This window comes from Schistocerca americana, chromosome 2 (assembly GCF_021461395.2).
Source record: "Schistocerca americana isolate TAMUIC-IGC-003095 chromosome 2, iqSchAmer2.1, whole genome shotgun sequence".
Classification (NCBI taxonomy): Eukaryota; Metazoa; Arthropoda; class Insecta; order Orthoptera; family Acrididae; genus Schistocerca; species Schistocerca americana.
The window spans coordinates 994,100,820-994,114,154 of record NC_060120.1 but is presented as its reverse complement, the minus strand read 5'-3'; the positions used below and the strand labels follow the sequence as shown (position 1 = coordinate 994,114,154).

Here is a 13,335-nt window from a genome sequence, read left to right as displayed (position 1 = left end):
GGCAGCCGAACATATTCAGTTGGGATTGACGGTTTATGGCAGAATTTTCGAAATAATGCATAAGCAGTACTCAAAATATTTGTTCTGGGGGATGCACATGGACCAGAATTTGGCTTAGTTGAGACGCAGGTTATTGTCAATCTGAGAACAAACATATATGCATTAAAGGAAAGACCAATTTTGTGACACTCTTCCCCCCCCCCCCCCCCCAATCATGTTAAGTTGTCAAAGTGACAGTCTCGCTGACTGGAATGGGTTTACGCATCTTGACGGTTTTCGAGAAGATGTCACTGATTTACGAAACTAATTTCCGTAATGCTGATGTTATAGATTTTCGAGCCCTGGCCACATATCGCAACCCAAAACTTGTGTTGCGCGGGTACATTGGCGAGTTAACTCACGCTACGTGCTCTTGGGCGCATACACCTCCAGCTAATATTAGAAGCACAGAAGGTGCGCAAAAATTAAGAGCGGAACCAACATTGGCTGCTGTGGCTACCATTAGTCCAGCATTTTAAATTTTCTAGCAGTTTGTTAGAACAACAGAGCATAAGCCGAACACATTGACACTACAGCGAGGAAAGTAGAAATATTCGTGACTATCACAACCCGAGAACATCAGAGTACATGCGAATGACCCGTTATCATGGTAAAATTCGCCTCTAGTATAATTACCCGTTTACAGTAGGTAGATATACGGTAATACAGAGAGACAATATCCCTTCTCGTGGTAGTCACCTACATCTACTTACATGGGCCGCAATCCACCGTACGCTGCTTAGTGGAGGGTACCAGATACCGCTACTAATTGTTTCCTTTCATTCTGCACTCGCAAACAGAGCTGGGGGAAAAGCGATAGTCTATATGCCTCCGTACGAGACGTAGTTTCTGATATCCTATCAATTGCTGGAATCCTATCTTCGGTGTCATTGGGCGAAATGTATGTTGGGGACAGTAGAATCGCTTTATAGTCAGCTCCAAATGCCAGTTCGCTAAATTTGCTCAATAGTGTTCCTCGAAAGAAAAGTCGCCGTCCTTCCAGGGATTCCTGTTTTAGAGACTGGAGCATCTCCGTAATCTTTGCCTGTTGTTCGACCCTACCTGTAACAGATCAAGTAGCCCGTCTCTCCATCAGTACTCAAGAACAAGTCACACTCGCGTCCTATAAGGTGTCTCCTTTACAAATAAACCACACTTTCCCAAAAATTTTCCCAGTAAACCGATGTCGAATATTCGCCTACCCTACTACAATCCTTACATGCTCGATTCATTGCATAATGCTTTGCTACGCTACGCATAGAAATTTAATCGGCGTGACTGTGTCAAGAAGCACACTACTAATGCACTATTCGAAAATTATGTGGTTTGTTTTTCCTACTCTTCTGCATCAACTTACATTTTTCTACATTTACAGCCAGCTGCCATTCATCACAACACCCATAAATTTTTATATACTTATATGGATATGGTGTCTGTGCTTTCGGACATGTCCGAAAGAAGGACACCATATCCATATCCAAAGCGTTGCAGAAATCTATAAATATGTAATCTATCCGTTGTCCTTGATGCATAGTTCACAGCATAACATATGAGAAAAGGGCAGTGTGACTGCCATTTAGTGGACAGAAGCTTTTCACTCTCAAGAAAAATTTATTATATTCGAGTTCAAAATATGCTCAAGAATGAGCTCACTGCACCCGTTACAGTCAGACATCACCTACGTCACAGCTACCTCTGTTAAATTATCGCTGTCAGGTAAATCTCACATGCAAATACTACCGGATGTATCAGACTGAGATGTCGCCAGTTTCTCGAATCACTGTTACTTGTTTGTAGTGATACACGTCACCCTGTTTACAGTCAGAAAGTTATGCTGTCTGAACACAATGTGTCTTACAGACGGGAAACCGCGACGTCGGGTGGCGTATGTCTCTCCTCCCGCACTAACAAAAGTGGAAGTGAATGTGGGTTTATCCGAAAACTCGCTCTATTGAGATGCATTCTGCTTGAACGAAGGCACAATACAAATAACCCACTCCTGAATATTATTTTACAGAGCTGAGACATCTATGTAAATATCCGTAACAACAGAATGCATCATTAATCAGACAATATAAGGTTAAGGCAAAGATTTTTCGACAAGAAAGTGTAGAACATTAGTCCAATTTTAAACAAGCCACAACCTTAAACAAAAGAAAAATTCGGAGTAGGTTTTAAAATCCATCGAGAAGAAATAAAAACTTTAAGGTGCGCCGATGACATTGTAATTCTGTCAGAGACAGCAAAGGACTTGGAAGAGCAGTTGAACGGAATGGACAGTATATTGAAAGGAGGGTATAAGATGAACATCAACAAAAGCAAAACGAGGATAGTGGAATGTAGTCGAATTAAGTCTAGTGATGCTGAAAGAATTAGATTAGGAAATTAGGCACGTAATGTAGTAAAGGAGTTTTGCTATTTGGGGAGCAAAATAACTGATCATGGTCGAAGCAGAGAGGATATAAAATGTAGACTGGCAATGGCAAGGAAAGCGTTTCTGAAGAAGAGAAATTTGTTAACATCGAGTATAGATTTAAGTGTCAGGAAGTCATTTCTGAATGTATTTGTATGGACTGTAGCCATGTATGGAAGTGAAACATGGACGATAAATAGTTTGGACAAGAAGAGAATAGAAGCTTTCGAAATGTGGTGCTACAGAAGAATGCTGAAGATTAGATGGGTAGATCACATAACTAATGAGGAAATATTGAATAGGATTGGGGAGAAGAGAAGTTTGTGGCACAGCTTGACAAGAAGAAGGAATCGGTAGGTAGGACATGTTCTGAGGCATCAAGGGATCACCAATTTAGTACTGGAGGGCAGCAAGGAGGGTAAAAATCGTAGAGGGAGACCAAGAGATGAATACACTAAGCAGATTCAGAAGGATGTAGGTTGCAGTAGGTACTGGGAGATGAAGAAGCATGCACAGGATAGAGTAGCAGGGAGAGCTGCATCAAACCAATCTCAGGACTGAAGACCACAACAACAACAACAACAACCTTTTATCGTGTAAAGACGATCAGTTAACAACTACAGGACTAAATTTATTACGCACAAAAGATGATTAAAGACTGCGTCTTCTACTATGGTCCAATATTTCACCCTTGAGTGGTCACTCCTGCTACACCGGTACGGATATGATTTTATGAGAGACTGGCAATTTATATAATTCCTCGTCTTTCGGCCTAGAAGAACTAACATAAATCTTACAACGGCTCCAGCTAATAATCAACCTGAAGTCGATGGCATTACGGAAGGATTTATAAACGGTCTTGGTAGTTACAGGGACCACATCTTTCTCAGATATTGAACCAACTCGTAAAATGGGAGAATTACACAGAGCTAGTCATTGTTCGTATAACCATTGTCCTTATAACTAGGACATCTCAACTGCAAACGTCACAGCTTTATCCACCTTTTGTGTGCCACAAAGCCGACTACAAAATTTATACGCGGGTGATTAATGCTCTAATATGGACAGTTACGCTGCAGTGTAAAGTTCTTTGTGTGTGTAGAGCTTCAAGGTTCTTGTGAGCCGTCCGGTGTTCGGCAATTCTGAGTGCAAATTGCTCGACACACTTGCGGACTCGAAACACGAATAATTCTACTAGCTATTCGACATCTTGTATGTTTACAACACTACAGCACGACATTTATAAGTTGGTCATGTCATCTGGTTTTTGTAAGGGTAGATCACATAACTAATGAGGAGGTGTTGAATATAATTGGGGAGAAGAGGAGTTTGTGGCACAACTTGACAACAAGAAGGGACCAGTTTGTAGGACATGTTCTGAGGCATCAAGGGATCACCAATTTAGCATTGGAGGGCAGCGTGGAGGGTAAAAATCGTAGAGGGAGACCAAGAGACAAATACACTAAGCAGATTCAGAAGGATGCAGGTTGTAGTATATACTGGGAGATGAAGAAGCTTGCACATGATAGAGTTGCATGGAGAGCTGCATGAAACCAGTCTCAGGACTGAAGACCATAACAACAACAACATGTCGTCGATGTGCAAGTCAAAGAGAGAGAGAGAGAGAGAGCAAGTTACGTTACTGTTAAACAACCTTTGGTCTTGTCGTGTCACCGTCTTCGCCTCTGCACAGTCTGATACATTCTTAGTAGAAGTGTGGTAGGTGATGGAGGTGTTCAGTAGTGCTGTGTTGACTCGTGGAAGTATCTGTTAGATGAAGAAAGGACAACAAGGATGAGAATGATGTGTACATTGAAAGGTGAAAGGAATATACATTTTAAACAATGTAACTCTGTTTGGAGTAAGAGGTAAGACTGCAGCACTGCACACCCAAATTGTCGTAATGGTTCTTGTCAGCCAGTTAACTTGCTCAGAGCTGAGAGAGAGAGAGAGAGAGAGAGAGAGAGAGAGCACCCCACTTCCCTGAATCATGGATTACTATATTAATTGATTAAGCTGTTTGATTTTGTAGAAATTCTCTGTTAACATTGACCCTTTTTAATTCATTGTGCACTTTGGTAAGCATAGTATTGTTCAGACCAATATTATGTGTAAATATCACGCGAAATATTACTCAGTAACTTGAAAATATATAGTTTATCCTAAAATCGTTGTCTTGGAATATCATTTCATAGGAATAGTTACTCTCCCCACCTCACTGTTTATCATTATGTATTACAACATGCAAAAGATTGAATATGTATTTAGAAACAGAATTGTAACCTGCCCGCTGCCTGCTTGCTGTTTGCTGTTGTACTTTCGAGAAATCTGCAACAACGTTGTCAATACACGACATGAGTGGAAATTTTGATTAGATCCAGGTGATTGTTTTATTTCCGTTGCGCATTTAATACACAGACAAATTGCATTCAGACAGTTACAGTTCAGTTCACATTAGTTTCTGTTTAGCATACGAGTGTATGTATGTATGTATGTATGTATGTATGTATTAATCCGGGGACCTAGAAACTACGGAGAGGCTTCGTCCCGCCGTAGCCCTCAGTGGTTCACAACACAACAATAGGCCTGAGCAGTCCACCTACTCCACCGCCGCCCCACGCCGAACCCAGGATTATTGTGCGGTTCGGACCCCAGTAGACTCACCTAGGAACGTCTCATACCAGACGAGTGTATCCCAAAATGTTGGCGTGGTAAAGTAATTGCGGTGTACGCGTACGTGGAATCGGTGTTTGGGCAGCAATATCCGACACTGTAAACGAGGCGGAATAAGGGGAACCAGTTCGCATTCGCCGAAGTAGATGGAAAATCAGCTTAAAAACTATTCACTTTCTGGTCAGCATAACAGACCTCGACACTAATCCGCCGGGTGGATTCGGCCGGAGACCGGCTCGGGAAGCAGCTCGTTGGACCACTCGGCTAGCCGAGCACACGAGGGTAAGTTGCAAAACGGTTTGTGAACGCATAGTTTTGGTTATACGTGTATTTGTATAGATTGGGAGGTGAAGGTAGGCTAAATTTCTGACAGAAACAGATATAGAGTGCAACTTAGAATTTGTAAATTTGTGTAAGTTCCTATGGGACCAAACTGCCGAGGTCATCGGTCCCTAGGCTTATACACAACATAATGTAACTTAAACTAATTTACGCTAACGACAACACACACACCCACGCCCGAGGGAGGACTCGAACCTCCGATGGGGCTGCAACTTACACACTCAGTGTTAACCAATCACATTGCTGAGTGTGTATGCAGATGAAGTTTCATTATCAATAAATAAATCCCCAAATATTCATAATCAAAAGGAATGAATCAACTATCTACCCATCTTAACCATAAAACGTTCCAGAATTTGGCACTTTTTTACACCTGAACCCCGACACAGAGAGTGTACAATTCACGCCGTATGATGATATTTATTTAAAGAGAAGCGTCGGCTTATGAAATGACTGGAGTACAAAAAAGCGACTATATTACTTACAGTTACTCTTTAATTTATTGATTCAAAATTAGTGAGAGTCACTGATCGAGGGAACCTGTAGTGAAGATTCACCATGTCATAAATACTGAAATTACTGCGCATGGAAATACAAAGAGAAAGAAATTACACAGTCGTGACATAATATACCTGTCTATACTAACTATACTGAATAAATGCTGAATGCACATGAACGTACTGTGGAAGAGATTCTCAACAAGCCAATGACCTTCCAAAGTCAGAACAGCTCGTAAATGTAATAATACTGGAGGAGATCGACGCACAATTCCAGTACAGGAAATCGACAGTATAGAGGAAACTCAGGCTGTGAAATAACTCGCTAATTCTGAGTTGCTCAGAGAAAAAGGAGTCCAAATCCTAACCGCAACACTTACTCAAAAAGAAGCGCGAAAGAAGCTCCAGGCTAGGCCTAACAGATCGCGATATCACCGCGTCAAGACGTCTACCAATCGATTAACACCACACCCTCGAACCGGAATACGTCTGACTGCCCTCTCCTATGTTTCTTACCGCTCCTCGAAGCCAAAGCTGGAGGGGAGGAGCACGATGTTTTGTCGCTGTGATAGCTGAGAATTTCTCTTCGCATTGAAAATGGCCGAGGGAGCTATAGCAGTACTGGCGACTAATAAACTGGTGATATGCCGATAACGTTATTCACGTGAACGGACATTTATTTTGTGACCGTGATGGTGTATAATGGCACGGGATCGTACTAATTTGCTTTTCCTAAAGAGTTCTACTGAAAAAAAAGTATCAACATAAACAGGAATCCAACCAAGGAAATTGTAATTACGTAATACGAAACTGTCCCCAGCCTAATTATCGAAGTTATAACCAGTACTAACACAGTTCATAAAGAACATTTACTATTGGGATTAAGCTCACTTGATACTGAACGCCTGTTTTGCTGATAAGATACAAGACGCTGGCTGGAGTGGCCGTGCGGTTCTAGGCGCTACAGACTGGAACCACGCGACCGCTACGGTCGCAGGTTCGAATCCTGCCTCGGGCATGGCTGTGTGTGATGTCCTTAGGTTAGTTAGGTTTAAGTAGTTCTAAGTTCTAGGGGACTGATGACCTAAGAAGTTAAGTCCCATGGTGCTCAGAGCCATGTGAACCATTTGAACAAGACAGTAGCATAATTTAGAGATTCAGGTGCCAGTGATTTGACTTTAACTACACAGGAGGAGTATTAATATGTTTAGCCAACAACAGATTCTGAGTAACAGTATCTGTATATTACAATAGGTAGGTAATGATAATTGGATAATTGTAGGTAAACACATACTGATTGTGGAGCACTACTTACTTGGACAAACAGGCTGTTCTGTCAGTTTAATTATAGGAAATAACTACTAATGAAATAGTTATGAAGTAATTGTATCTTTCGTACTTTACACGCCCAGCTAAACCCGCAGGATAGGACAGGACGTTTAAATTGTGGAAAAGGGAAAAAATAAGGGACTGTCAGTTACACTCGAACATACAACTTTATTATTTGATCAAACATTCCAAGAGCTCCCCCCCCCCCCCCCTCCCGCCCACCCAAAAAAAACTATTTAACACACTGCTTTATTCATTGGGACTTAATTACCAGCTGAAATCCACTTTAATTTAAAAACGGCTGAAGGCCAATAACTTAAAACGCAAGCATAATCAGAAATTTAAAAGGCAAGCCTTATCTTAAAACAGTTCTTTAGTTAGGCTGAAGACCCAAAAAATCAGACACAAGTTACATTAAAATCAGCTGGAGTCCTAACACTTAAAATTCCACAACATTAATTTTTTAAATACCAAAGGCCTTACGTGAAACACTTCTTTAATTTAGGCTGAAGGCCTAAGGAATATTAGGCCTTAAGGGCAAAACAACCTTAATTTTAAAAAAATCGGCTAGAAGCCATACAAGTACAAACAACAAGAACAAATAAAAGAAGGCAGTACACCCAAGGGCACTCAGATGTTCGAAGATCGGCCTGGAATTCAAACACTAACGCTCGCTTAGGTGAGACAGGCAGTCGGCCCAAACATTCACGATCCTACGACAGCCCATCCGACCGACAATCAACGAACCCACCGAAAAGATAACTTTCACTTCATGCGACCAGTGCACAACGGAGTTCAAAGGAACAATGTAGAAGATATTGCCACCCACAACCAATCATACATGGAGCTGTCAAACTACACACTGTGCTGGACATCAACAACACGATGAGGAAACTACACGGCCTAAAATTTACGTCAACGGTCAGGGCAGGTAACTGGAACGTTAAAGGCCACAAGGTAGAAGATTCCGCTGGTGAACTTTAATTCAAATAACAAAATACAGTGAAATTCTACCGGAGAGTGGCTACAATTTTGCACCTTGAAAACCACGTTGTTGCTCGTGGGAATATCCCAACATCCGACAACGATCTCCAAACGACGCAATGTGAACAGTCCTGACTTGCTGTTAAATTAAATCAAAACTCAACTTTCGTGTCCAGGGTCGGTGAGCCACAGACCTCGTAGTAATGGGAACAGCCCCACACACTCGGACACCGCATAGAGACCGCCAGCGGCTCCGTCCAAACTACGTCCTCCGGAGAATTCCTCGCTGCTCCACACCAACCGACCGACTGTTCGCACACCACCCTTCCGCAAACTATAAGCGCCAGGTCAAAGATAGTCCAAGGTGCGGATATTGATACACACCACTGCTGCCACCCGCGGTAAGAGAGGATAACAGCATAATCGCGATAACCGCAGGAGATTAAACACAGAATCGCAACGAGGGTTTAATCCAGCGCATAGCATGAGCCAGCCACGGCTCAGTACTGATTATTATTGGCACTCTCAGACTGCCAAGGGGCTTGTCACACAGGGAGGAAGAGCGGACAATATTTCATGGAACTCTATTCTCCTTGTGGTGGGAAACTGTCCTAAAAGAAAAGAATCAGCTATGACCAATAGTGCATGACGATCTCTCTATTGGGAAAAGATTCCAGAATAGTCCCCCATTGAGATCTTCTGGAGGGGACCACCTACAGGGATGTGACCATGAGGAAAAGACTAAATAACCAACGAAAGGATGATGTTACACAAGTCGGTTCATGGAATGTCAGACGTTTGAACGTTTTTGAACGCTAGAGAAACTGAAAAGGAAAATGAAATGGCTCAATCTAAATTTAATAGTGGTCAGTGAAGTGAAATGGAAAGAAGACAAGAAATAAGGTCAGATGAGTATAGGGTAATATCAACAACAGCAAAAAATGGTATAACGAGAGGGGGATTCTTTATGAATAGGAAGCTAGCGCAGAGAGTATGTTACTCTAAATAGTTTCATTCATAGGGTTTGTTCTTATAAGAATCGACAACGATAGTTCAGGTATATACGCCGACGCAGCAAGTTGAAGTTGAGGAGGTAGGGAAAGTACATTAGAATATTGAAAAGATAACGTGGTATGTACAGGGAGATGAAATTCTAATAGTCATGGGACACTGGAATGCAGTTGTAGGGGAAGGAGCAGAAGGAAAGTTTACAGGAAAATAAGGGCTTGGGACAAGGAATAAGAGAGGAAAAACACCAACTGATTTCTGCAATAAATTTCAGGTAGTAGCAGCGAATACTTTGATCAGGAATCAAAGGAGGAGAAGGCATACTTGGAAAAGGCTAACTGATACTGGAAGATTTCAGTTAGATTACATCATGGTCAGGCAGAGATTCCGAAATATGATACTGGATTGCAAGGCGTACCCAGGAGCAAAAAATGTTCAAATCTGTGTGAAATCTTATGGGACTTAACTGCTAAGGTCATCAGTCCCTAAGCTTACACACTACTCATCCTTAATTATCCTAAGGACAAACACACACACCCATGCCCGAGGGAGGACTCGAACCTCCGGCGCGACCAGCAGCACAGTCCATGACTACAGCACCGGAGACAGCTCGGCTAATTTCGCGCGGCTACCCAGGAGCGGATATAGATTTAGGTCACAATGCAGAAGTGACGAAGAGTAGGCTGGAGTTTAAGAGATTGGTCAGGAAGAATCAGTACGCAAAGAAGTGGGATACGGAAGTACTAACGAGTGACGAGATACGTTTGAAGTTCTCTCTAATGCTATAAACGTTCCAGTGAATTCTGGGTCAGTAGTCGGTACAATTGAAGAGGAATGGACATCTCTAAACATGGAAATCACAGAATCTGCGAAGACAAACATGGGTACAAAGAAGGTAACTGCGAGGAAACCATAGGTAAAAAAGAAATACTTCAGTTGGCCGATGAAGGAAGAAAGTACAAAACTGTTCAGCGAAATTCAGGAATACAGAAATACAAGACGCTGAGGAATGAAATAAATAGTATGTGCAGCCAACCTAAGGCGAAATGGCTGCATGAAAAATGCGAAGAAATCGAAAAATAAATCTAAGAATTTGTAGCATGTTGCAGCCCCGTCAGCAACTGTGATAGACTAATATTTTTAAGAATCAGACGCAGTTGCGCAAATTTTCTAGTCTTAACCAGGTTTCGGCTAAATTAATCTAGCCTTCTTCAGAAGCATAAAATTATTATAACATGCGTGAGTAAGGCACAGTCAACATTAACATTAAAACCTAGTTCTGATTGGACATGGTACCACGATACTATAGGTTTTAATTTTAATGTTGACTGTGCCTTGCTCAGGCATGTTATAGTAATTTTATGCTTCTGAAGAAAGCTAGATTAATTTAGAGGAAACCTGGTAAAGATCAGAAAATTCGGCAACTGAGGCTAATTCTTCAAAATATTCGAAAAATAAATGATTGTCGGAAAGAAGAAACTCAGCATATAGGAAAGAAAGTCAAAGCTACATTCCGTGAAATTAAAAGTAACAGTGCTAACATTAAGAGTGCACCTGGAATTCCACTTTTAAATGCAGAGAAGAAAACGGATAGGTGAGAAGAGTACATTGAACGCTTCCATGAGGAGGAAGATTTGTTTAATGTGATAGAAGTCGATTTCGAAGAGATAGGGGATCCAGTATTAGAATAAGAATTTAAAAGAGCTTTGGGGGATTTAAGATCAAATAAGGCAGAAGGAATTAATAACATTCCATCAGAATTCCTAAAACCATTGGGGCAAGTGTCTACAAAACGACTATTCACGTTGCTGTGTGGAATGTATGAGTCTGGCGACATACCATATGACTTTCCGAAAAATATCGTCCACACAATTCCGAAGGCTGCAAGAGTTGACAAGTGCGAGAATAATCGCACAATTAGCTTAACAGTTCACGTATCGAAGTTGCTGACAAGAATAACAAACAGAAGAATTGAAAAGAAAATTGAGAATGTGTTAGAGGACGATCAGTTTGGCCTTAGGAAAGGTAATTGCACCAGACAAACAATTCTGACGTTGCGTTTGATAATGGAAGCAAAACTAAAGAAAAATCAAGACACGTTCATAGGATTTGTCGACCTGGAAAAAGTGTTCGACATTGTCAAATAGTGCAATATGTTCGAAATTGTGAGAAAAATGTGGGTAAGCTATAGGGAGACACGGATAATATGCATTATTTACAAGAGCCAAGAGGGAGTAGTAAGGGTGGACGACCAAGAAAGAAATGCTCGGATTAAAAGTGTGTAAGACAGGGATGTAGTCTTTCACCGCTACTGTTCAATCTGTACATCTGAGAAACAATGATGGAAATAAATTATAGAATCAAAGCTAAAGGTGAAAGGATATGAATGATGCGATTCGCTGACATTACTGTCCTCAACGAAGGTGAAGAAGAATTGTAGGATCTACTGAATGAACAATCGGCGGTGTCCTGCCACTCGCCTTTTATAGGGTGCCTAAAGGATGCTGCTTCATCGGATAGCTGTACAACAATTCAAGCAAATCACATTAATGGTTTTTATTACAATAATGTAGATTGACAATAATCAGCTTAGGTTAACAAGAACGTGTCGCAAGCGATTGACGACATGCAAACAATCAAAGTCCTTCGCTATCAAGAGTGTCCATGCAAGTTATTCACACTCGGTCATAAGTCACTGTAATTATTAATATCTATACTAAGATGGTATCACTCAAGTGGCCGGTGAGCCTTAAGTATATATATACTAAGATGGTATCTGTTCTTTCGGACATGTCCGAAAGAACAGATACCATCGGTGACCATGAAGCTCGTTGGAATGAATTTACAATGAAATGAACACCCTTAGCTGCTTACAGGCGTTGACATACGTCAACGGGGACAGATGAAGATGTGTGCCCCGACCGGGACTCGAACCCGGGATCTCCTGCTTACGTGGCAGACGCTCTATCCATCTGAGCCACCGAGGACACAGAGGATAGTGGGACTGCAGCGTTTTATCTCTGGCGCACCTCCCGCGAAACCCACATTCTCAACGTATTGTCCCGCACTACATTCGTAGTGTCCCACGCCCATTATACTCGTTACTCGCGGCGCGTTGCCGATTCCCGTAAGAGTTCGGGCACTGTTTGTGCATTCGCACAGAAGAAGAAGGTGGTCAAGTGGTCGGTGAGCCTAAACTATATATATACTAAGATGGTATCTGTTGTTTCGGATATCATCTTAGTATATATATAGTTAAGGCTCACCGGCCGTCGCACAAACCTCTTTGTCCTCGGTGGCTAAGATGGCTAGAGCGTCTGCCATGTAAGCCGGAGATCCCGGGTACGAGTCCTGGTCGGGGCACACATTTTTATCTGCCCCCGTTGACGTATGTCAACGCCTGTAAGCGTCTAAGGGTGTTCATTTCATTGTAAATTCATTGTTAATATCAAAGCCCTTCTAGGTCCCTCTGCTAGTCTCCGTCTTCTACTGTCCGTCCGAGGGTGGCAGGAGCGGCGCTTATATTGTCTTCGTATAGAAGCCGCTCCTGTTGTGGTGCGGTTCTAGTCAGCGTTCTGTTGACTAACGTCGTCTCACAGCCTTCTCTGCTCTTGCGTTCTTCATCTTCATGCCGTCTCTTGTAGTCAGGCCGAAACACAATTGAGAGTAAATCGAAGAAAGACGAAAGGAATGAAAACAAGTACAAATGAGAATAACGAGAAAACTTAACATCACGATTGAGTAGATGAAGTTAAAGAATACTGCGACCTGGTCAGCAAAATAAACGATGACGGACGGAGGAAGGAGGACAACAAAGGCAATCTAGTACTGGAAAAAAGGGAATTCCTGGCAAGAGAAGTGTACTAGTATCAAACAAAGGCCTTAATTTGAGGAAGAAATTTCTGAGAATGTACGTTTGGAGCACATCATTGTATGGATGTAAAACTTGGACTGTTGGAAAACCAGAAGAAGATCGCATAGTTCAGGATGTGGTGACACAGACGAATGTTGAAAATTAAGTTGAGTGACAGGAGGTTGTGAGCAGAATCA

General features: G+C 41.9%; 1 non-coding gene across 1 annotated transcript; it reads right to left on the bottom strand.

The window, feature by feature from the left end:
- Positions 1-12,198: 12,198 nt before the first annotated feature.
- Trnat-cgu lies at positions 12,199-12,272 on the bottom strand. The gene has a single exon. It is a non-coding gene; the product is annotated as a tRNA-Thr (tRNA).
- Between the last annotated feature and the right edge of the window lie 1,063 nt (positions 12,273-13,335).